Here is a 22,280-nt window from a genome sequence, read left to right as displayed (position 1 = left end):
CAGCTGCCTCTGGCCCTCAGTGCAGGAGGCAGGAGCCCTCTCTCTGTCTCGGCCCGTTGCCTCCCTTCAGCCTGCTGTTCTCTCACAGAGGCCTACTCCCAGGCGGTCCATCTGTTTACTGTAGTTCAGCTTGAAAAGGTAGCCTACGAGTAATCAATATAATTTATTGAACCATGCCAAACATAAAAACAATACATTGAGGGTTATAATATGGATAAGATGCAGATGAAGGTGAATATCCACCGTTATGACGAGGAACAATTCTGTCAGTCATCCTGGATAGTCTCTTTCAACTGCTGTGTGCTAGTAGATACGGGTCAGACGGCATTTCATCTGAAAAGGACCCATGAGCGCAACATGTGAAGTTCACAGGAGCATGTCAAACCTGGTGTCAAATGAAAGTTAAGAGTCTATGGTTTTACAAATGAAGGCATATATACATTTTCCAACCATATTCATCCGAAAAATGTGGAATAAGCGAAGGTTTTCATTTCTGGTCAAACAGATGGAAAATGGGTCTTAGAAATCATCTACAAGAAAAAGTATTAAAAGGTATTAGAAATGCATCAAAACAACAATAATGTAAAGACCTCTGCCAACGAATATCAACACTTATATTTTGTCGTTTAGATTACATTCCTTCTGCCTTGTAATTCCGATACCAAAAACCTCTAATTTCTCTCACTCCTGAGGAGGGAGGATAATGAAAGGTCACAGAAGTAACAAGTAAAGGTAGACCTACCAATTAGTTAGTGTTTTTACTGAGATCAAGTTTGTTTATGAATTATTAAGTGATTAAAACTATACCAGGCGGTGTCAGAGGAAGGCCCAAGAAATTGTCAAAAAATCAGCCACCCAAGCCACAGACTGATCTCTCTGCTACCGCACGGCAAACGGTACCGATGCAAGTCAGGAACCACCAGGAGCCTGAACAGCTTCCACCCCCAACCCATAAGACTTCTAAACAAGACTGCTAAATAGCTAGTCAAATGGTTACCCGGACTACCTGCATTAACCCTTGTTGCACCAACTCTCTTACACTGACTCTATGCACACACACTAGACTCTACCCACACACTCACATATATTTACACTGACTCTATGCACACACACTAGACTCTACCCACACACTCACATATATTTACACTGACTCTATGCACACACACTAGACTCTACCCAAACACTCACATATATTTACACTGACTCTATGCACACACACTAGACTCTACCCAAACACTCACATATATTTACACTGACTCTATGCACACACACTAGACTCTACCCAAACACTCACATGTATTTACACTGACTCTATGCACACACACTAGACTCTACCCAAACACTCACATATATTTACACTGACTCTATGCACACACACTAGACTCTACCCAAACACTCACATATATTTACACTGACTCTAAGCACACACACTAGACTCTACCCAAACACTCACATATATTTACACTGACTCTATGCACACACACTAGACTCTACCCAAACACTCACATATATTTACACTGACTCTATGCACACACACTAGACTCTACCCAAACACTCACATATATTTACACTGACTCTATGCACACACACTAGACTCTACCCAAACACTCACATATATTTACACTGACTCTATGCACACACACTAGACTCTACCCAAACACTCACATATATTTACACTGACTAGTAAAGAAGTAAGTAAAGAAAATAAATAAAACAGTAAAAAGACATTTGAAAATAAGAGTAGCAAGGCTATATACAGACACCAGTTAGTCAGGTAGATTGAGGTAGTATGTAGGTATGGTTAAAGTGACTATGCATATATGATGAACAGAGTAGCAGCAGCGTAAAAAGAGGGTTTGGGGCGGGCACACAATGCAAATAGTCCATTTGGTTACCTGTTCAGGAGTCTTATGGCTTGGAGGTAAAAACTGTTGAGAAGCCTTTTTGTCCTAGACTTGGCACTCTGGTACCGCTTGCCATGCAGTAGTAGAGAGAACAGTCTATGACTGGGGTGGCCTTCCTCTGGCACCGCCTGTTATAGAGGTCCTGGGTGGCAGGCAGCTTTGCCCCAGTGATGTACTGGGCCGTACGCACTACCCTCTGAAGTGCCTTGCGGTCGGAGGCCGAGCAATTACCGTACCAGGCAGTGATGCAACCGTTCAGGATGCTCTCGGTGTTGCAGCTGTAGAACCTTTTGAGGATCTCAGGACCCATATCTTTTTAGTTTCCTGAGGGGGAATAGGCTTTTACTCATTATTTGTATTCAGTGTACACAGTGTATTTATTCCTTGTGTCACTATTTCTATTTTCATCTTTAACTCTGCGTTGTTGGAAAAGGACCCGTAAGTAAACATTTCACAGTTAGTCTACACCTGTTGTTTCCGAAGCATGTGACAAATCAAATCTGATTTCATTCTGTTCTGAAATTGGTCGTGTAATTACTGAAAAATCTGTAACGGAATTACTGCAATTCAATTGGCTACAACGGGTGATCATAGTTGTCACAAACCAGTTGGGACCAACCAAATGTGGTCTTCTTTGGGCCAGAGCTCATTACAGTAATAGCCCGTATGTAGAATACCCAAATCTGGAAAATAAGGATGTAACGGTTCTCTTGTTGTGAAGTAGAGGCGGACCAAAAAGCAGCGTGGTGGTTATTCATGTTCTTTAATTCATAAAGACACTATACATGAAATAACTAATAAAACAATAAATGTGCGAAAACCTAAACAGCCCTTTTTTTATAAAAAATAATTTATTATCATCAATACCATTCATTCTTTACAACTCATCATTTCCATACAAACTCAAATAGTGGTATTTTAATTTAAACAAAACAAAAACCCCAAACAAAACCTCAGGGGAGCATCTTCCCTCCCCGTCATCCTACAAACTACCTTTCCCTATCTCCCCGTCCCTAATCTATCCCCTTACAAATCTAAATGACACCCAGCCCTAAACCCCCCTTCCACCTCTCCCGGGCAGCATGCTGCCCCCACTTCCTCTCCTCCCTCTTCATCCTCCCCCTCAAATCTCCTTCCACCCTCCTCACTATCAATTCCACCCCCCAATCTCTCCCTGTCTTCACCATGTTCTGCCTGGCTTCCCACAGCCCCCGTTTAAAGAGACTCATGAGAAGCCAGAGCAGAAACCTGTCCCTATCCGTCCCTCTCGCTCTCCCTACACCTCTCTCTAACCTGGCCCACGTCAATACAAAATCCCCCCTTACCAAACCTAACAACACCCGTGCCCTAGCCCATACTACTCCGGCAAAGGCACAGTCCCAAAAGACATGGCACACAGTCTCCTCCCTGCCACAAGAAGATCTTGGACAGGTGGGGGATTGCACCAAACTATACCGGTACATGATGGAACGTACCGGCAAGCACTTATGGAGGCTCAACCAATCCCTCCCAGACCACTTCCGAGATGCCCACTACAGGCGCCGAACTCCCTGCCTTTCTGACCTCCTCGTACAGGTGCCTGTGATCTAAACCTACTCGGGCAACTTCAACCTCAGGGTGCGCACGCAGCCACTTGGCCGCATGACCAAAGTGCCACGGCAGCTGTTCCGCCCGAGGACCCGTGTTAGACCACACCATTACGCTTCTCGCCTGATACGAGAAGAACACCCGCAGGAGGTAACCGGACGGGTGTATCACTGGATGAGCAAGCTCCGTTAACAAGAAAGAAACAAAAATTGCGTCCAGCTTGAGGGGGAAATGTGGTACCCCCCTACCTCCCTCCCCGATGGGACAAAGCATGCGTGCCCTGGCGACCCACTCGCACCTGCCACCACATGAACTGAAACACAAGCCTCACTAGAGGCCTCCTCAGACTAGCCGGCAATGGGTAGATGTACGCCAAATACAAAAGAGACGGCAACACATCCACCTTTAGAACCAGGACTTTGCCCATAAAAGACAAATACCTAGCCTTCCACATTGCTAGCTTCCTCTGTACCACTGCGATACGCATGTTCCATTTTAGCGTCGCTGAGCCGGAGGTCTCAAAATGGACCCCGAGAATCCTCAGGGCCCCCTCACAGAGAGATAACCCCCCGGGCACATCCGTTCTACCGCGCCATCTTCCGAAAAACTTGACGGAAGACTTTGCATGGTTCAGAACTGCTCCCGACGCTCGGGTGAAATCCCCAAAGATGGCAAGGGACCTTGTCAGGCACGAGTCCTTGCACAGCAGCAAGGAAGTGTCGTCGGCGTACTGCGTCATCTTAACACGCAGCCCACCACTTCCAGGGATCAACAAGCCTTCCACCCCTGTGTCTGCCCTAATGGCAGCCCCCAGAGGCTCCATGTACAGAACGAAGAGGAGAGCCGAGAGTGGGCACCCCTGCCTGACCCCAGACGAGAGGTCAAAAACGTCACCCAAGTGACTATTTACACTAACTCGGCACCCCGCTCCGACATATAATGTACGAATCCATCCTATGAACTTCTCTCCAAATCCTAATCGACCTAACACTCTGAATAAAAATGATCTATTCACGCGATCAAAGGCTTTCGCCTGATCTAGCGCTGCTACCATTAAAGGCAGTCCTCTATCTTCAACCCAAGCGATGGAGTCCCTGATTAACTGTAGGTTCCATCTAATAGAGCGGCCCTCTACCCCGCACGTCTGATCCTCATGGACGACGTAGGGAAGGGCTGTGCGCAACCGGTCTGCTAAAACCTTTGCAAGTAGCTTGTAATCTACACACAGCATGGTCAACGGCCGCCAGTTGCCAAGGTCTGTTACTTCCCCCTTCTTATATAAAAGTGACAGCACACCAACAGCCATTGATCCCCCCGGGACCCCCGTCTCAAGGATGGCCTTCAAGACTTCGAGGACCACTGGTCCAAGTATACCCCAAAACTTGAGATAAAACTCAGCCGGCAGCCCATCTATCCCAGGCACCTTCCCTTTTCCCATCCTCCTAAGAGCGCTCTCAACCTCTTCTAGTGAGATCTGGGACTCCATCACTTCTCTAATGTCCTCCGGCAACCGCCTGGACAAGTGTTCTAAAAACACATTTCTCTGCTCTACATCTATTTCCCTTTCCTTAAATAAACCTTGGAAATGATCAGTTGTCACCCTGACCATATCCTCTGGTTCTCTAACTATACTACCATTTTCTTCCCTAACGCCATGCATTACCTTCCTACTCTGTCTGGCCCTAACCGACTTAAAGAACATAGCAGAACAAGTCTCATTGTGTTCTAGAAAGCCACTATGCGCACGCTCCAGGAAAGCTCGAGCCTTCCGCTCCTGCAACTCCCTGAGCTGCGCCTTTAGGGTTGCGGATCTCTCCCAGTCAAACGACCCGCCGAGGTTGCCTGCCTCGTACTCGAGTTCAATTAACCTTTGGATACGATCCACCTCCCTCCTCTCCTCCCTTTTTTTCCTCTTGCAATACCCTATTATAAAAGCCCTAATCCTCACCTTAACTAATTCCCACCACTCTAACACCCCCTCGCACATGGACCGCAAACCCTCAAGCCTCCAAAAGAAACCGTAAAACCCGTCAACAAAAGCCTGCTCCTCCAGCACATCCCGATCTAGCTTCCAGTACCCCCTACCAAAGAGGCAGACTGGCGACCCCACCTGCAGGATCACCCCGTCGTGATCCGAAAAGAAAACAGGCAACAACCGCCCAGACAACTTACCCAAAGACCTGGGTACAAAAATATAGTCCAGCCTCCGCTCAACCCCCCTGGAGTTGCGCCATGTAGGACCGTCCATTTTCGGAGTAGTGTGCAGACCACCATCTACCAGACCATGGCAAGCCATTAGCCTGGCAATGGCGCCAGCACTGCTATCCCCCCCTCTTCCTAAATCTGTATTAAAATCCCCCCCTATCACTAATTTCCTATTTGTGACACACAGGGGCGTCAGACAGTCCACCATCTCCCTCCTGTCTGCCACCACCTGTGGTCCATACACCACCACTAATCTAAAATTACAATCCCTTATCGTGACATCCACCCCTATAACCCTCCCCTGCATTACCACAAAATAATCCTCCACTTTAACCTCCCTGTGCCCACACAAAATCCCTACCCCCGATGAGTGCACCCCCCCCAACACCCCAAACCGACTCCCCCTTGTCCCACTCCCTCTTAAACCTATTAACATCCCCTCCATCCCTCAGGTGAACCTCCTGTAAAAAACAAAAATCAAACCCCACACCCTCCAAATAACTAAAAACCGCCCTCCTCTTAACACAATCCCTTAAACCCCTTACATTTAAACTAACAAAAGTAAAATCAGACCCCATGAAATAATAAAATAAAAATATGTAATACACTCAAATTCTAAACCCAGACAGAAAAAACAAAAACAGGAGACTCACCCGATGCTCCCCTGCTCCATATCTACCGGTGATAACACCATCTGTACTCCCAACATCCCCCCCTCTTCCTCCATCTCACCAACCCAGGATGCAGGAATAGTGTTTGGCTCCGGGGTGCCCTGCACCCTGGGTCTACCCCCACAATCCTCCCCCTCCCCAGTGCTGCAGCTGGATTGGAAAAAATTCGGGGAGGCTGAGTCCCCAAACAAAAAACTCCCCACCTCCTCCTGTACCCAGTCCTGAGTCTTGTTAGGTGTGTCCCCACCCAACAGATATTGAGAGCCTGTGGAAACCAGCAGCAACCCAGAGGTTTCTCCCACCCCCATCACTCTCTTGGCCATCCCCTCCCTCTCACTGTCGGCCAATCGCTCCCTCCTCTTCATTCTCTTCTTTGGTGATGACGGCAGTGGAGAGATACCACCCCCCCCCCCCCCCCCCCCGCCAGCTCCTCCACCATACCCCTCATCTCTTCCACCAGGGCACATTCCCCCCAGTCCACTTGCTCTTCCACCGTCTCCTTCTCCACCACTCCTCCATCGCTTTCTTCTCTCTCATGCTCCTCCACTCGGTTGCCTTCTTCCGCCGCTTTTCCTGGTTCTCCTACTCCCGTGCCTTCCGTTTCCTTCTCTCTTCCTTCCGCCGCTTCTTGCTCCTCCTCCTTCCTTGTGGCCTTCCCCTCTGGACCTGTACTCTGATCATGAGGCGTGCTTCCTTCCCCTCCTCTTCTTCCCCCATCCCCCGCCCCTGCTCCCCCCCCAGCCGCAGACGCATATGACCGCTGACGGGCCGGGCACCCCCGCCACAGGTGTGCTGACGAGCCACACCCATGGCACGTCTTAGGCTTGTCACAATCCCTCGCCTCGTGATCCTCAGATGCACAAAATCTGCATTTTCTTGTACTGCATGAGGCGAATATGTGACCGTAGGCCATACAGCGTCTGCAAAATGGGGGCTGACGTGCATAAAACAACGTCCCCCTGTCAGCCCCTAGGGAGAACATAGCAGGAGGATGGAGGTAGCCACCATGTCCCTTTGGGTCCTCTCTGAGGAGGGCCTGGAAACCTCTCCTCCCATTCCAAAACCCAAGGGAGTCTTTGAGGTGCCTTGCTGAGGAGACGTTATCCATATATCTCCCCAGAAAAGCCCTCACCTCTTCGTCCTTAACGTAAGGGTTGTAAATGTTGACAGTTACAACCCTAAAGTTATTCTTCGCCAGGCTTGTTATTTCGTAGTGGCACATCGGCCTCTCACCTCCCACTGCTCTTGCCCTTCTCAGGATATCATCGTGTTTTACCTCTGTATATAGTGCCACGTCGTATGCTCCCTCCAACGAGTTGCCTTGGAAACAAAACACGTCCTTCACCGTCAGCTTTAGAATCCCCATCAATATTATCCTTCCAAAAGATTCCCGTCCTAAAGGCTCCATCTCCTTTTCCTTCCAAGCAAACCTAATCGTGTTAGCCAGCCCAATCCCAGGGACCGACCGTGTTGATGTATTTAGCACCATCTCCGCAAGGAGAATGGCGCTCGTTCTCTTCTCTTCCAAAACAAGTGAAAAGAAAAAACCAAAGTGACTGAGCCTATCTGGTGCAGCAAACACAGAGACAGGAACAATCACACACAAACACACAGTGAAACCCAGGCTACCTAAGTATGATTCTCAATCAGAGACAACTACTGACACCTGCCTCTGATTGAGAACTGTTACGGATACCATTATCCTGTGTGTGTGTGTATCCTGTGTGTGTTTCTTTTCTCTCTGTCTCCCCTCACAGGTGAACATCATCACTCCCCAATCAGTCAACAATCAACCCATCAATCAGAAGACACACCTCCTCCTGTTTCCTACCCTATCACAGGTCCTTCCCCATGGTTTAAAAAACCCATCATTTGTTTGCTCAAGAGCTCAATCTCTTTGTAAATGCCATGTTGGTAGATCTCTGTTCTTCATAGATTTCAGTAGCTCAATCTCTCTCTGTAAATGCCATGTATGTAGACCTCTGTGTTTGACTCGCTCTCTGTGTATTAATTAACCTCTTCTTTTGTTGGAGCACCTCCAAATCACTTTGTCATCTCCTGTGAGTATTGTTTTGGTTATGGTGTTTGTTGATGGTGGGAAAAGGGGGAAACCAAGACAAGTCGCCCATGGGCATACACTACCCGTAGGTGAACTTTGTTAAATACACTAGTTAGACCTGGGCGGACCACCCACTGTATTTTTGGTTAGTTAGCTGTTATTGAAGTAGGCTAGTCTAGCTTAGGGGTGTTTTTGCATATTTATTGTTTCTTTCCTTGGGTCCAGCTCAGCCCCTTTTCCTGCTCCCCCCATTACCGTGTGTTTTACAATAAACCCTGAGTTTGACGGTATAATTTCAGTTGTCGTGGTTATTTCGTTCACACTCTTACTTTGTCACTATTATAATTTACATGAGTTATGTTACGGGTCTCATTACCATCCCCCCTAGACTGTCGGGCCAAAAGGGATTCGTAACAAGAACCATACTAGGCCGAAACATAGAAATACCCAAAACCTAGAAAAACAAACATAGACTGCCCACCCAACTCACACCCTGACCATACTAAATAAATACAAAACAAAGGAAATAAAGGTCAGAACGTGACAGTACCCCCCCCCCCCCCCCCCCCCAAAGGTGCGGACTCTGGCCGCAAAACCTTGACCTATAGGGGAGGGTCTGGGTGGGCGTCTGTCCGCGGTGGCGGCTCTGGCGCGGGACGCGGACCCCACTTCACTATTGTCTTAGTCCGCCTCATTGTCCGCCTCCGTGGCTCTCTAACCATGGCAACCCCTCTCAATGACCCCACTGGACAGAGGGGCAGCTCGGGACAGAGGTGCGGCTGCTCGGGACAGAGGTGCGGCTGCTCGGGACAGAGGGGCGGCTGCTCGGGACAGAGGGGCGGCTGCTCGGGACAGAGGGGCTCTGGCGCCTCTGGGCTGACTAGGGGCTCTGGCGCCTCTGGGCTGACTAGGGGCTCTGGCGCCTCTGGGCTGACTAGGGGCTCTGGCGCCTCTGGGCTGACTAGGGGCTCTGGCGCCTCTGGGCTGACTAGGGGCTCTGGCGCCTCTGGGCTGACTAGGGGCTCTGGCGCCTCTGGGCTGACTAGGGGCTCTGGCGCCTCTGGGCTGACTGGCGGCACCGGCGGCCCCTGGCTGACTGGCGGCACCGGCGGCCCCTGGCTGACTGGCGGCACCGGCGGCCCCTGGCTGACTGGCGGCACCGGCGGCCCCTGGCTGACTGGCGGCACCGGCGGCCCCTGGCTGACTGGCGGCACCGGCGGCACTGGGCAGACGGGTGGCTCAGGCGGCACTGGGCAGACGGGAGGCTCCGGCAACGCTGGACAGACGGGAGGCTCCGGCAACGCTGGGCAGACGGGAGGCTCCGGCAACGCTGGGCAGACGGGAGGCTCCGGCAACGCTGGACAGACGGGAGGCTCCGGCAACGCTGGGCAGACGGGAGGCTCCGGCAACGCTGGGCAGACGGGAGGCACCGGCAACGCTGGACTGAGTAGCTCTGGCGCCTCTGGACTGAGGGGCGGGAGCTCTGGTAGCGCCGAACAGGCGGGAGACTCCGGCTGCGCTGGAGAGGAGGAAGGCTGGCGAACAGGGGACACCGTGCGCAAGGCTGGTGCCATGTAAGCCGGCCCAAGGAGACGCACTGGAGACCAGATGCGTAGAGCCGGCTTCATGGCACTTGGCTCGATGCCCACTCTAGCCCGGCCGATACGCGGAGCTGGAATATACCGCACCGGGCTATGCACCCGCACTGGGGACACCGTGCGCTTCACAGCATAACACGGTGCCTGCCCGGTCTCTCCAGCCCCCCGGTAAGCACAGGAAGTTGGCGCAGGTCTCCTACCTGGCTTCACCACACTTCCTGTGTGCCCCCCCCAATACATTTTTGGGGCTGACTCTCGGGCTTCCATCCACGCTGCCGTGCTGCCTCCTCATACCAGTGCCTCTCCGCCTTCGCCACCTCCAGCTCTTCTTTGGGGCGGGGATATTCTCCAGGCTGTGCCCAGGGTCCTTTACCATCCAACTCATCCTCCCATGTCCATTCCTCTTTTCGCTGCTGTTGCCTGTTACCACGCCGCTTGGTCCTGTTGTGGTGGGTGATTCTGTAACGGTTCTCTTGTTGTGAAGTAGAGGCGGACCAAAAAGCAGCGTGGTGGTTATTCATGTTCTTTAATTCATAAAGACACTATACATGAAATAACTAATAAAACAATAAATGTGCGAAAACCTAAACAGCCCTATCTGGTTCAAACACAGAGACAGGAACAATCACCCACAAACACACAGTGAAACCCAGGCTACCTAAGTATGATTCTCAATCAGAGACAACTACTGACACCTGCCTCTGATTGAGAACCATTCTAGGCCGAAACATAGAAATACCCAAAACCTAGAAAAACAAACATAGACTGCCCACCCAACTCACGCCCTGACCATACTAAATAAATACAAAACAAAGGAAATAAAGGTCAGAACGTGACAAAGGAAAAGTAATATTTCTACCTTTATGGTGATATATCCTCTATTCATTTACAGTGGGGCAAAAAAGTATTTAGTCAGCCACCAATTGTGCAAGTTCTCCCACTTAAAAATATGAGAGGCCTGCAATTTTCATCATAGGTACACTTCAACTATGACAGACAAAATGAGAAAAAAAATCCAGAAAATCACATTGTAGGATTTTTTATGAATTTATTTGCAAATTATGGTGGAAAATAAGTATTTGGTCAATAACAAAAGTTTATCTCAATACTTTGTTATATACCCTTTGTTGGCAATGACAGAGGTCAAACATTTTCTGTAAGTCTTCACAAGGTTTTCACACACTGTTGCTGGTATTTTGGCCCATTCCTCCATGCAGATCTCCTCTAGAGCCGTGATGTTTTGGGGCTGTTGCTGGGCAACACGGACTTTCAACTCCCTCCAAAGATTTTCTATGGGATTGAGATCTGGAGACTGGCCACTCCAGGACCTTGAAATGCTTCTTACGAAGCCACTCCTTCGTTGCCCGGGTGGTGTGTTTGGGTTTCATCTTCAATGCCCTTGCTGATGGTAGGCTTTGTTAATTTGGTCCCAGCTCTCTGCAGGTCATTCACTAGGTCCCCCCGTGGGTTCTGGGATTTTTGCTCACCGTTCTTGTGATCATTTTGACCCCACGGGGTGAGATCTTGCGTGGAGCCCCAGATCGAGGGAGATTATCAGTGGTCTTGTATGTCTTCCATTTCCTAATAATTGCTCCCACAGTTGATTTCTTCAAACCAAGCTGCTTACCTATTGCAGATTCAGTCTTCCCAGCCTGGTGCAGGTCTACAATTTTGTTTGACAGCTCTTTGGTCTTGGCCATAGTGGAGTTTGGAGTGTGACTGTTTGAGGTTGTGGACAGGTGTCTTTTGTACTGATAACAAGTTCAAACAGGTGCCATTAATACCGGTAACGAGTGGAGGACAGAGGAGCCTCTTAAAGAAGAAGTTACAGGTCTGTGAGAGCCAGAAATGTTGCTTGTTTGTAGGTGATCAAATACTTATTTTCCACCATAACTTGCAAATAAATTAATTAAAAATCCTACAATGTGATTATCTGGATTTTTTTTCTCATTTTGTCTGTCATAGTTGAAGTGTACCTATGATGAAAATTACAGGCCTCTCTCATCTTTTTAAGTGGGAGAAGTTGCACAATTGGTGGCTGACTAAATACTTTTTAGCCCCACTGTATATACATCACCATGAAGATGATCATATTCATATCCATAAAGAGAGTGGTGGGATGAGCAGTAGGCCTACTAGACGGCATCTTAACTGTAAATGTTGCTTTCTTTATCTGACCTTTAGCGACAGTAGTCAATCCAATATTCTCATCAACTTCTTTCCCATTGTTGCCGGCGTCATCAGATTCAAACGCGACATCTTCATCCATCATCCTCAATCTTGGATAGGCATACCCATTAGTATCTACAGCACTTTCACTATCGGACTCACTATTGAATGCCATTGCTGAAGCCACACTCTACCTCCTGCCCCAGGAAACATACACGACTTGGTAAAGACTACTTAAATGAGGATGTGCTGTTTGTTTTTCCTGACCTCCCATTCTTCCTGCAGACATCTTTGAATCTTCATTCAGAGCAGATATTTGTTCAAAGAAATTGTTCAAAGTTGTCAGAGTTGTATGGTTTGTTAAACTTGTAATCAATGTTTTCTGTTTGACATACATTTTCTAGTGAAATATCTGAGTCAGCTCCTTCCTGCACGTCTCCAACTCAATCATCAAGTTTGCAGACTACACAACAGTAGTAGGCCTGATTACCAACAACGACGAGACAGCCTACATGGAGGAGGTTAGGGCCCTGGAAGATTGGTGCCAGGAAAATGACCTCTCCCACAATGTCAACAAAATGAAGGAGCTGATCGTGGACTTCAGGAGACAGCAGAGTGAGCACGCCCCCATCCACATCGACGGGGACGCAGTGGAGAAGGTGAAAAGCTTCAAGTTCCTCGGTGTACACATCACTGACAATCTGAAATGGTCCACCCACACAGACAGTGTGGCGAAGAAGGTGCAACAGCACATCTTCAACCTCAGGAGGCTGAATATATGTGCCTTGGCCCCTAAGACCCTCACAAACTTTTACAGATGAACCATTGAGAGCATCCTGTCGGGCTATATCACCGCCTGGTATGGCAACTCCACCGTCCGCAACCACAGGGCTCTCCAGTCACCAGAAGGTGGTGCAGTATGCCCAACGCATCACTGTGGGCACACTGCCTGCCCTCCAGGATATCTACAGTACCCGGTGTCACAGGAAGGCCAAGAAGATCATCAAGAAAATGGCTCTCATGAAGACCGCCATAGGAAAGGAAGACCCAAAATTACCTCAGCTACAGAGGATAAGTTCATTAGAGTTACTAGCCTCAGAAATTGCAGCCCAAATAAATGCTTCACAGAGTTCAAGTAACAGACACATCTCAACATCAACTGTTCAGAGGAGACAGCGTGAATCAGGTCTTCATGGTCGAATTGCTGCAAAGAAACCACTACTAAAAAACACCAATAATAAGAAGAGACTTGCTTTGGCCAAGAAACACGAACAATGGACATTAGACCGGTGGAAATCTGTCCTTTGGTCTGATGAGTCCAAATTGGAAATGTTTGGTTTCAACCGCCGTGTCTTTGTGAGACGCAGAGTAGATGAACGAATGGTCTCCACATGTTAGACTTGTTGAGTATCTGGTGCATCAGCATTTGTGGGTTCGATTACAGGCTAAAAATGGCCAGAAACAAAGAACTTTCTTCTGAAACTCGTCAGTCTATTATTGTTCTGAGAAATGAAGGCTATTCCATGCATGAAATTGTCAAGAAACAGAAAATCTCGTACAACGCTGTGTACCACTCCCTTCACAGAACAGCGCAAACTGGCCTTAACCAGAATAGAAAGAGGAGTGCGAGACCCCAGTGCACAACTGAGCAAGAGGACAAGTACATTAGAGTGTCTAGTTTGAGAAACAGACGCCTCACAAGTCCTCAACTGGCAACTTCATTATATAGTACCCGCAAAACACCAGTCTCAACGTCAACAGTGAAGAGGCGACTCCGGGATGCTGGCCTTCTAGGCAGAGTTCCTCTGTCCAGTGTCTGTGTTCTTTTACCCATCTTAATCTTTTATTTTTATTGGCCAGTCTGAGATATGGCTTTTTCTTTGCAACTCTGCCTAGAAGGCCAGTATCCTGGAGTTGCCTCTTCACTGTTGACGTTGAGACTGGTGTTTTGCGGGTACTATTTAATGAAGCTAACACAACGTACCATTGGAACACAGGAGTGATGGTTACTGATAATGGGCCTCTGTACACCTATGTAGATATTCCATTAAAAAATCTTCCATTTCCAGCTACAGTAGTCATTTACAACATTAACAATGTCTACACTGTATTTCTGATAAATTTGATGTTATTGTAATGGACAAAAAATGTGCTTTTCTTTCAAAAACAAGGACATTTTTAAGTGACCCCAAACTTTGAATGGTAGTGTATAGTGTATGTGTATGCGTCCAATAAAATGTGATTTGAGTCACCACTAGAATAGTTATCTTTACGTTATTGAGTAGGCCTATATCTTTGTTTAATATAATTAATCAAATTATGAATCTAACAATAGAAATCCTTATTATTTTGTAAGAAATGTAAGTTTATTTTACATGTTGCAATAAAGTTGACCAAAGTAGAAGCTCATCTTTTGTTTGTAGGTATTTTCACTTGGTAATGAGTAATACGTAATATCGAAATTGCTCATAGGTAACTATAAAGTTACACATCACTTTCAAAAGCTCAATCCTGTGTAACAAATAGCAACAACCTTGTACTTATGCAGATATTACAGATATAGTTATACTCTGTGGTGTATTAGTGTGTTTATTGTCCCACTTGGGTAACGATTAGATTGTCAGAATGGGTAACGTACTTTGTAGGTACACCATAATTAAAAGTAAGTACACCTTAAGATACACTTAATTTTAACTGGCTAAATCCTGTGTAACGCATAGTAATTACATTGTACTTATACAGATATTACATGTACTCTGTGGAGTACTAGTGTGTTCATTTTTTCACTTGGATGGTGCTTCCAGAAGCTTTAAAATTGGGCCAGGTTGTCAGGATGGGTAACGTACTATATAAGTACACATTAATTACAAGTAAGTACCCCTCAAGATCAGTGGTGGAAAAAGTAGCCAATTGTTATACTTGAGTAAAAGTAAAGATATCTTAATAGAAATGACTCAAGTAAAAGTGAAAGTCAGCCAGTAAAATACTACTTGAGTAAAAGTCTAGAAGTATTTGGTTTTAAATATACTTAAGTATCAAAAGTAAAAGTAAAAGTATGAATAATTTCAAATTCCTTATATTAAGCAAACCACACTACATTGTCTTGTCTTGTTTTTTTATGTACGGATTTTTTTACAAATTAAGCATTTGTGTTTAGTAAGTCCGCCTGATCAGAGGCAGTAGGGATAGCCAGGGATGTTCTCTTTACAAGTGTGTGAATTGGACTATTTTCCTGTCCTGCTAAGCATTCAAAATGTAATGAGTATTTTTGGGTGTCAGGGAAAATGTATGGAGTAAAAAGTACATTATTTTCTTTAAGAATGTAGTAAAGTAAAAGTAATAAAAATATACAGTGCCTTGCGAAAGTATTCGGCCCCCTTGAACTTTGCGACCTTTTGCCACATTTCAGGCTTCAAACATAAAGATATAAAACTGTATTTTTTTGTGAAGAATCAACAACAAGTGGGACACAATCATGAAGTGGAACGACATTTATTGGATATTTCAAACTTTTTTAACAAATCAAAAACTGAAAAATTGGGCGTGCAAAATTATTCAGCCCCCTTAAGTTAATACTTTGTAGCGCCACCTTTTGCTGCGATTACAGCTGTAAGTCGCTTGGGGTATGTCTCTATCAGTTTTGCACATCGAGAGACTGACATTTTTTCCCATTCCTCCTTGCAAAACAGCTCGAGTTCAGTGAGGTTGGATGGAGAGCATTTGTGAACAGCAGTTTTCAGTTCTTTCCACAGATTCTCGATTGGATTCAGATCTGGACTTTGACTTGGCCATTCTAACACCTGGATATGTTCATTTTTGAACCATTCCATTGTAGATTTTGCTTTATGTTTTGGATCATTGTCTTGTTGGAAGACAAATCTCCGTCCCAGTCTCAGGTCTTTTGCAGACTCCATCAGGTTTTCTTCCAGAATGGTCCTGTATTTGGCTCCATCCATCTTCCCATCAATTTTAACCATCTTCCCTGTCCCTGCTGAAGAAAAGCAGGCCCAAACCATGATGCTGCCACCACCATGTTTGACAGTGGGGATGGTGTGTTCAGCTGTGTTGCTTTTACGCCAAACATAACGTTTTGCATTGTTGCCAAAAAGTTACATTTTGGTTTCATCTGACCAGAGCACCTTCTTCCACATGTTTGGTGTGTCTCCCAGGTGGCTTGTGGCAAACTTTAAACTACACTTTTTATGGATATCTTTAAGAAATGGCTTTCTTCTTGCCACTCTTCCATAAAGGCCAGATTTGTGCAATATACGACTGATTGTTGTCCTATGGACAGAGTCTCCCACCTCAGCTGTAGATCTCTGCAGTTCATCCAGAGTGATCATGGGCCTCTTGGCTGCATCTCTGATCAGTCTTCTCCTTGTATGAGCTGAAAGTTTAGAGGGACGGCCAGGTCTTGGTAGATTTACAGTGGTCTGATACTCCTTCCATTTCAATATTATCGCTTGCACAGTGCTCCTTTGAGATGTTTAAAGCTTGGGAAATCTTTTTGTATCCAAATCCGGCTTTAAACTTCTTCACAACAGTATCTCGGACCTGCCTGGTGTGTTCCTTGTTCTTCATGATGCCGGCCGCAAAACCTTGACCTATAGGGGAGGGTCTGGGTGGGCGTCTGTCCGCGGTGGCGGCTCTGGCGCAGGACGCGGACCCCACTTCACTATTGTCTTAGTCCGCCTCATTGTCCGCCTCCGTGGCTCTCTAACCATGGCAACCCCTCTCAATGACCCCACTGGACAGAGGGGCAGCTCGGGACAGAGGTGCGGCTGCTCGGGACAGAGGGGCGGCTGCTCGGGACAGAGGGGCTCTGGCGCCTCTGGGCTGACTAGGGGCTCTGGCGCCTCTGGGCTGACTAGGGGCTCTGGCGCCTCTGGGCTGACTAGGGGCTCTGGCGCCTCTGGGCTGACTAGGGGCTCTGGCGCCTCTGGGCTGACTAGGGGCTCTGGCGCCTCTGGGCTGACTGGCGGTACCGGCGCCTCTGGGCTGACTGGCGGTACCGGCGGCCCCTGGCTGACTGGCGGCACCGGCGGCCCCTGGCTGACTGGCGGCACCGGCGGCCCCTGGCTGACTGGCGGCACTGGCGGCACTGGGCAGACGGGTGGCTCAGGCGGCACTGGGCAGACGGGTGGCTCAGGCGGCACTGGGCAGACGGGTGGCTCAGGCGGCACTGGGCAGACGGGTGGCTCAGGCGGCACTGGGCAGACGGGTGGCTCAGGCGGCACTGGGCAGACGGGTGGCTCAGGCGGCACTGGGCAGACGGGTGGCTCAGGCGGCACTGGGCAGACGGGTGGCTCAGGCGGCACTGGGCAGACGGGTGGCTCAGGCGGCACTGGGCAGACGGGTGGCTCAGGCGGCACTGGGCAGACGGGTGGCTCAGGCGGCACTGGGCAGACGGGTGGCTCAGGCGGCACTGGGCAGACGGGTGGCTCAGGCGGCACTGGGCAGACGGGTGGCTCAGGCGGCACTGGGCAGACGGGAGGCTCCGGCAACGCTGGAGAGGAAGGCTCTGGCGCCTCTGGACTGAGGGGCGGGAGCTCTGGTAGCGCCGAACAGGCGGGAGACTCCGGCTGTGCTGGAGAGGAGGAAGGCTGGCGAACAGGGGACACCGTGCGCAAGGCTGGTGCCATGTAAGCCGGCCCAAGGAGACGCACTGTAGACCAGATGCGTAGAGCCGGCTTCATGGCACTTGGCTCGATGCCCACTCTAGCCCGGCCGATACGCGGAGCTGGAATATACCGCACCGGGCTATGCACCCGCACTGGGGACACCGTGCGCTTCACAGCATAACACGGTGCCTGCCCGGTCTCTCCAGCCCCCCGGTAAGCACAGGAAGTTGGCGCAGGTCTCCTACCTGGCTTCACCACACTTCCTGTGTGCCCCCCCCAATACATTTTTGGGGCTGACTCTCGGGCTTCCATCCACGCTGCCGTGCTGCCTCCTCATACCAGTGCCTCTCCGCCTTCGCCACCTCCAGCTCTTCTTTGGGGCGGGGATATTCTCCAGGCTGTGCCCAGGGTCCTTTACCATCCAACTCATCCTCCCATGTCCATTCCTCTTTTCGCTGCTGTTGCCTGTTACCACGCCACTTGGTCCTGTTGTGGTGGGTGATTCTGTAACGGTTCTCTTGTTGTGAAGTAGAGGCGGACCAAAAAGCAGCGTGGTGGTTATTCATGTTCTTTAATTCATAAAGACACTATACATGAAATAACTAATAAAACAATAAATGTGCGAAAACCTAAACAGCCCTATCTGGTTCAAACACAGAGACAGGAACAATCACCCACAAACACACAGTGAAACCCAGGCTACCTAAGTATGATTCTCAATCAGAGACAACTACTGACACCTGCCTCTGATTGAGAACCATTCTAGGCCGAAACATAGAAATACCCAAAACCTAGAAAAACAAACAGACTGCCCACCCAACTCACGCCCTGACCATACTAAATAAATACAAAACAAAGGAAATAAAGGTCAGAACGTGACAAAGGAAAAGTAATATTTCTACCTTTATGGTGATATATCCTCTATTCATTTACAGTAGGGCAAAAAAGTATTTAGTCAGCCACCAATTGTGCAACTTCTCCCACTTAAAAATATGAGAGACCTGCAATTTTCATCATAGGTACACTTCAACTATGACAGACAAAATGAGAAAAAAAATCCAGAAAATCACATTGTAGGATTTTTTAATGAATTTATTTGCAAATTATGGTGGAAAATAAGTATTTGGTCAATAACAAAAGTTTATCTCAATACTTTGTTATATACCCTTTGTTGGCAATGACAGAGGTCAAACATTTTCTGTAAGTCTTCACAAGGTTTTCACACACTGTTGCTGGTATTTTGGCCCATTCCTCCATGCAGATCTCCTCTAGAGCCGTGATGTTTTGGGGCTGTTGCTGGGCAACACGGACTTTCAACTCCCTCCAAAGATTTTCTATGGGATTGAGATCTGGAGACTGGCCACTCCAGGACCTTGAAATGCTTCTTACGAAGCCACTCCTTCGTTGCCCGGGTGGTGTGTTTGGGATCATTGTCATGTTGAAAGACCCAGCCACGTTTCATCTTCAATGCCCTTGCTGATGGTAGGCTTTGTTACTTTGGTCCCAGCTCTATTTTGCTCACCGTTCTTGTGATCATTTTGACCCCACGGGGTGAGATCTTGCGTGGAGCCCCAGATCGAGGGAGATTATCAGTGGTCTTCTATGTCTTCCATTTCCTAATAATTGCTCCCACAGTTGATTTCTTCAAACCAAGCTGCTTACCTATTGCAGATTCAGTCTTCCCAGCCTGGTGCAGGTCTACAATTTTGTTTGACAGCTCTTTGGTCTTGGCCATAGTGGAGTTTGGAGTGTGACTGTTTGAGGTTGTGGACAGGTGTCTTTTGTACTGATAACAAGTTCAAACAGGTGCCATTAATACCGGTAACGAGTGGAGGACAGAGGAGCCTCTTAAAGAAGAAGTTACAGGTCTGTGAGAGCCAGAAATGTTGCTTGTTTGTAGGTGACCAAATACTTATTTTCCACCATAACTTGCAAATAAATTAATTAAAAATCCTACAATGTGATTATCTGGATTTTTTTTCTCATTTTGTCTGTCATAGTTGAAGTGTACCTATGATGAAAATTACAGGCCTCTCTCATCTTTTTAAGTGGGAGAAGTTGCACAATTGGTGGCTGACTAAATACTTTTTAGCCCCACTGTATATACATCACCATGAAGATGATCATATTCATATCCATAAAGAGAGTGGTGGGATGAGCAGTAGGCCTACTAGACGGCATCTTAACTGTAAATGTTGCTTTCTTTATCCGACCTTTAGCGACAGTAGTCAATCCAATATTCTCATCAACTTCTTTCCCATTGTTGCCGGCGTCATCAGATTCAAACGCGACATCTTCATCCATCATCCTCAATCTTGGATAGGCATACCCATTAGTATCTACAGCACTTTCACTATCGGACTCACTATTGAATGCCATCGCTGAAGCCACACTCTACCTCCTGCCCCAGGAAACATACACGACTTGGTAAAGACTACTTAAATGAGGATGTGCTGTTTGTTTTTCCTGACCTCCCATTCTTCCTGCAGACATCTTTGAATCTTCTTTCAGAGCAGATATTTGTTCAAAGAAACTGTTCAAAGTTGTCAGAGTTGTATGGTTTGTTAAACTTGTAATCAATGTTTTCTGTTTGGCATACATTTTCTAGTGAAAAATCTGAGTCAGCTCCTTCCTGCATGTCTCCAACTCAATCATCAAGTTTGCAGACTACACAACAGTAGTAGGCCTGATTACCAACAACGACGAGACAGCCTACATGGAGGAGGTTAGGGCCCTGGAGGATTGGTGCCAGGAAAATGACCTCTCCCACAATGTCAACAAAATGAAGGAGCTGATCGTGGACTTCAGGAGACAGCAGAGTGAGCACGCCCCCATCCACATCGACGGGGACGCAGTGGAGAAGGTGAAAAGCTTCAAGTTCCTCGGTGTACACATCACTGACAATCTGAAATGGTCCACCCACACAGACAGTGTGGCGAAGAAGGTGCAACAGCACATCTTCAACCTCAGGAGGCTGAATATATGTGTCTTGGCCCCTAAGACCCTCACAAACTTTTACAGATGAACCATTGAGAGCATCCTGTCGGGCTATATCACCGCCTGGTATGGCAACTCCACCGTCCGCAACCACAGGGCTCTCCAGTCACCAGAAGGTGGTGCAGTATGCCCAACGCATCACCGTGGGCACACTGCCTGCCCTCCAGGATATCTACAGTACCCGGTGTCACAGGAAGGCCAAGAAGATCATCAAGAAAAATGGCTCTCATGAAGACCGCCATAGGAAAGGAAGACCCAAAATTACCTCAGCTACAGAGGATAAGTTCATTAGAGTTACTAGCCTCAGAAATTGCAGCCCAAATAAATGCTTCACAGAGTTCAAGTAACAGACACATCTCAACATCAACTGTTCAGAGGAGACAGCGTGAATCAGGTCTTCATGGTCGAATTGCTGCAAAGAAACCACTACTAAAAAACACCAATAATAAGAAGAGACTTGCTTTGGCCAAGAAACACGAACAATGGACATTAGACCGGTGGAAATCTGTCCTTTGGTCTGATGAGTCCAAATTGGAAATGTTTGGTTTCAACCGCCGTGTCTTTGTGAGACGCAGAGTAGGTGAACGAATGGTCTCCACATGTTAGACTTGTTGAGTATCTGATGCATCAGCATTTGTGGGTTCGATTACAGGCTAAAAATGGCCAGAAACAAAGAACTTTCTTCTGAAACTCGTCAGTCTATTATTGTTCTGAGAAATGAAGGCTATTCCATGCATGAAATTGTCAAGAAACAGAAAATCTCGTACAACGCTGTGTACCACTCCCTTCACAGAACAGCGCAAACTGGCCTTAACCAGAATAGAAAGAGGAGTGCGAGACCCCAGTGCACAACTGAGCAAGAGGACAAGTACATTAGAGTGTCTAGTTTGAGAAACAGACGCCTCACAAGTCCTCAACTGGCAACTTCATTATATAGTACCCGCAAAACACCAGTCTCAACGTCAACAGTGAAGAGGCGACTCCGGGATGCTGGCCTTCTAGGCAGAGTTCCTCTGTCCAGTGTCTGTGTTCTTTTACCCATCTTAATCTTTTATTTTTATTGGCCAGTCTGAGATATGGCTTTTTCTTTGCAACTCTGCCTAGAAGGCCAGTATCCTGGAGTTGCCTCTTCACTGTTGACGTTGAGACTGGTGTTTTGCGGGTACTATTTAATGAAGCTAACACAACGTACCATTGGAACACAGGAGTGATGGTTACTGATAATGGGCCTCTGTACACCTATGTAGATATTCCATTAAAAAATCTTCCATTTCAAGCTACAGTAGCCATTTACAACATTAACAATGTCTACACTGTATTTCTGATAAATTTGATGTTATTGTAATGGACAAAAAATGTGCTTTTCTTTCAAAAACAAGGACATTTTTAAGTGACCCCAAACTTTGAATGGTAGTGTATAGTGTATGTGTATGCGTCCAATAAAATGTGATTTGAGTCACCACTAGAAT

This window comes from Oncorhynchus mykiss, chromosome 13, assembly GCF_057628025.1.
Source record: "Oncorhynchus mykiss isolate SJ-2025 chromosome 13, ASM5762802v1, whole genome shotgun sequence".
Lineage (NCBI taxonomy): Eukaryota > Metazoa > Chordata > Actinopteri > Salmoniformes > Salmonidae > Oncorhynchus > Oncorhynchus mykiss.
This window is presented reverse-complemented; position numbering follows the sequence as displayed.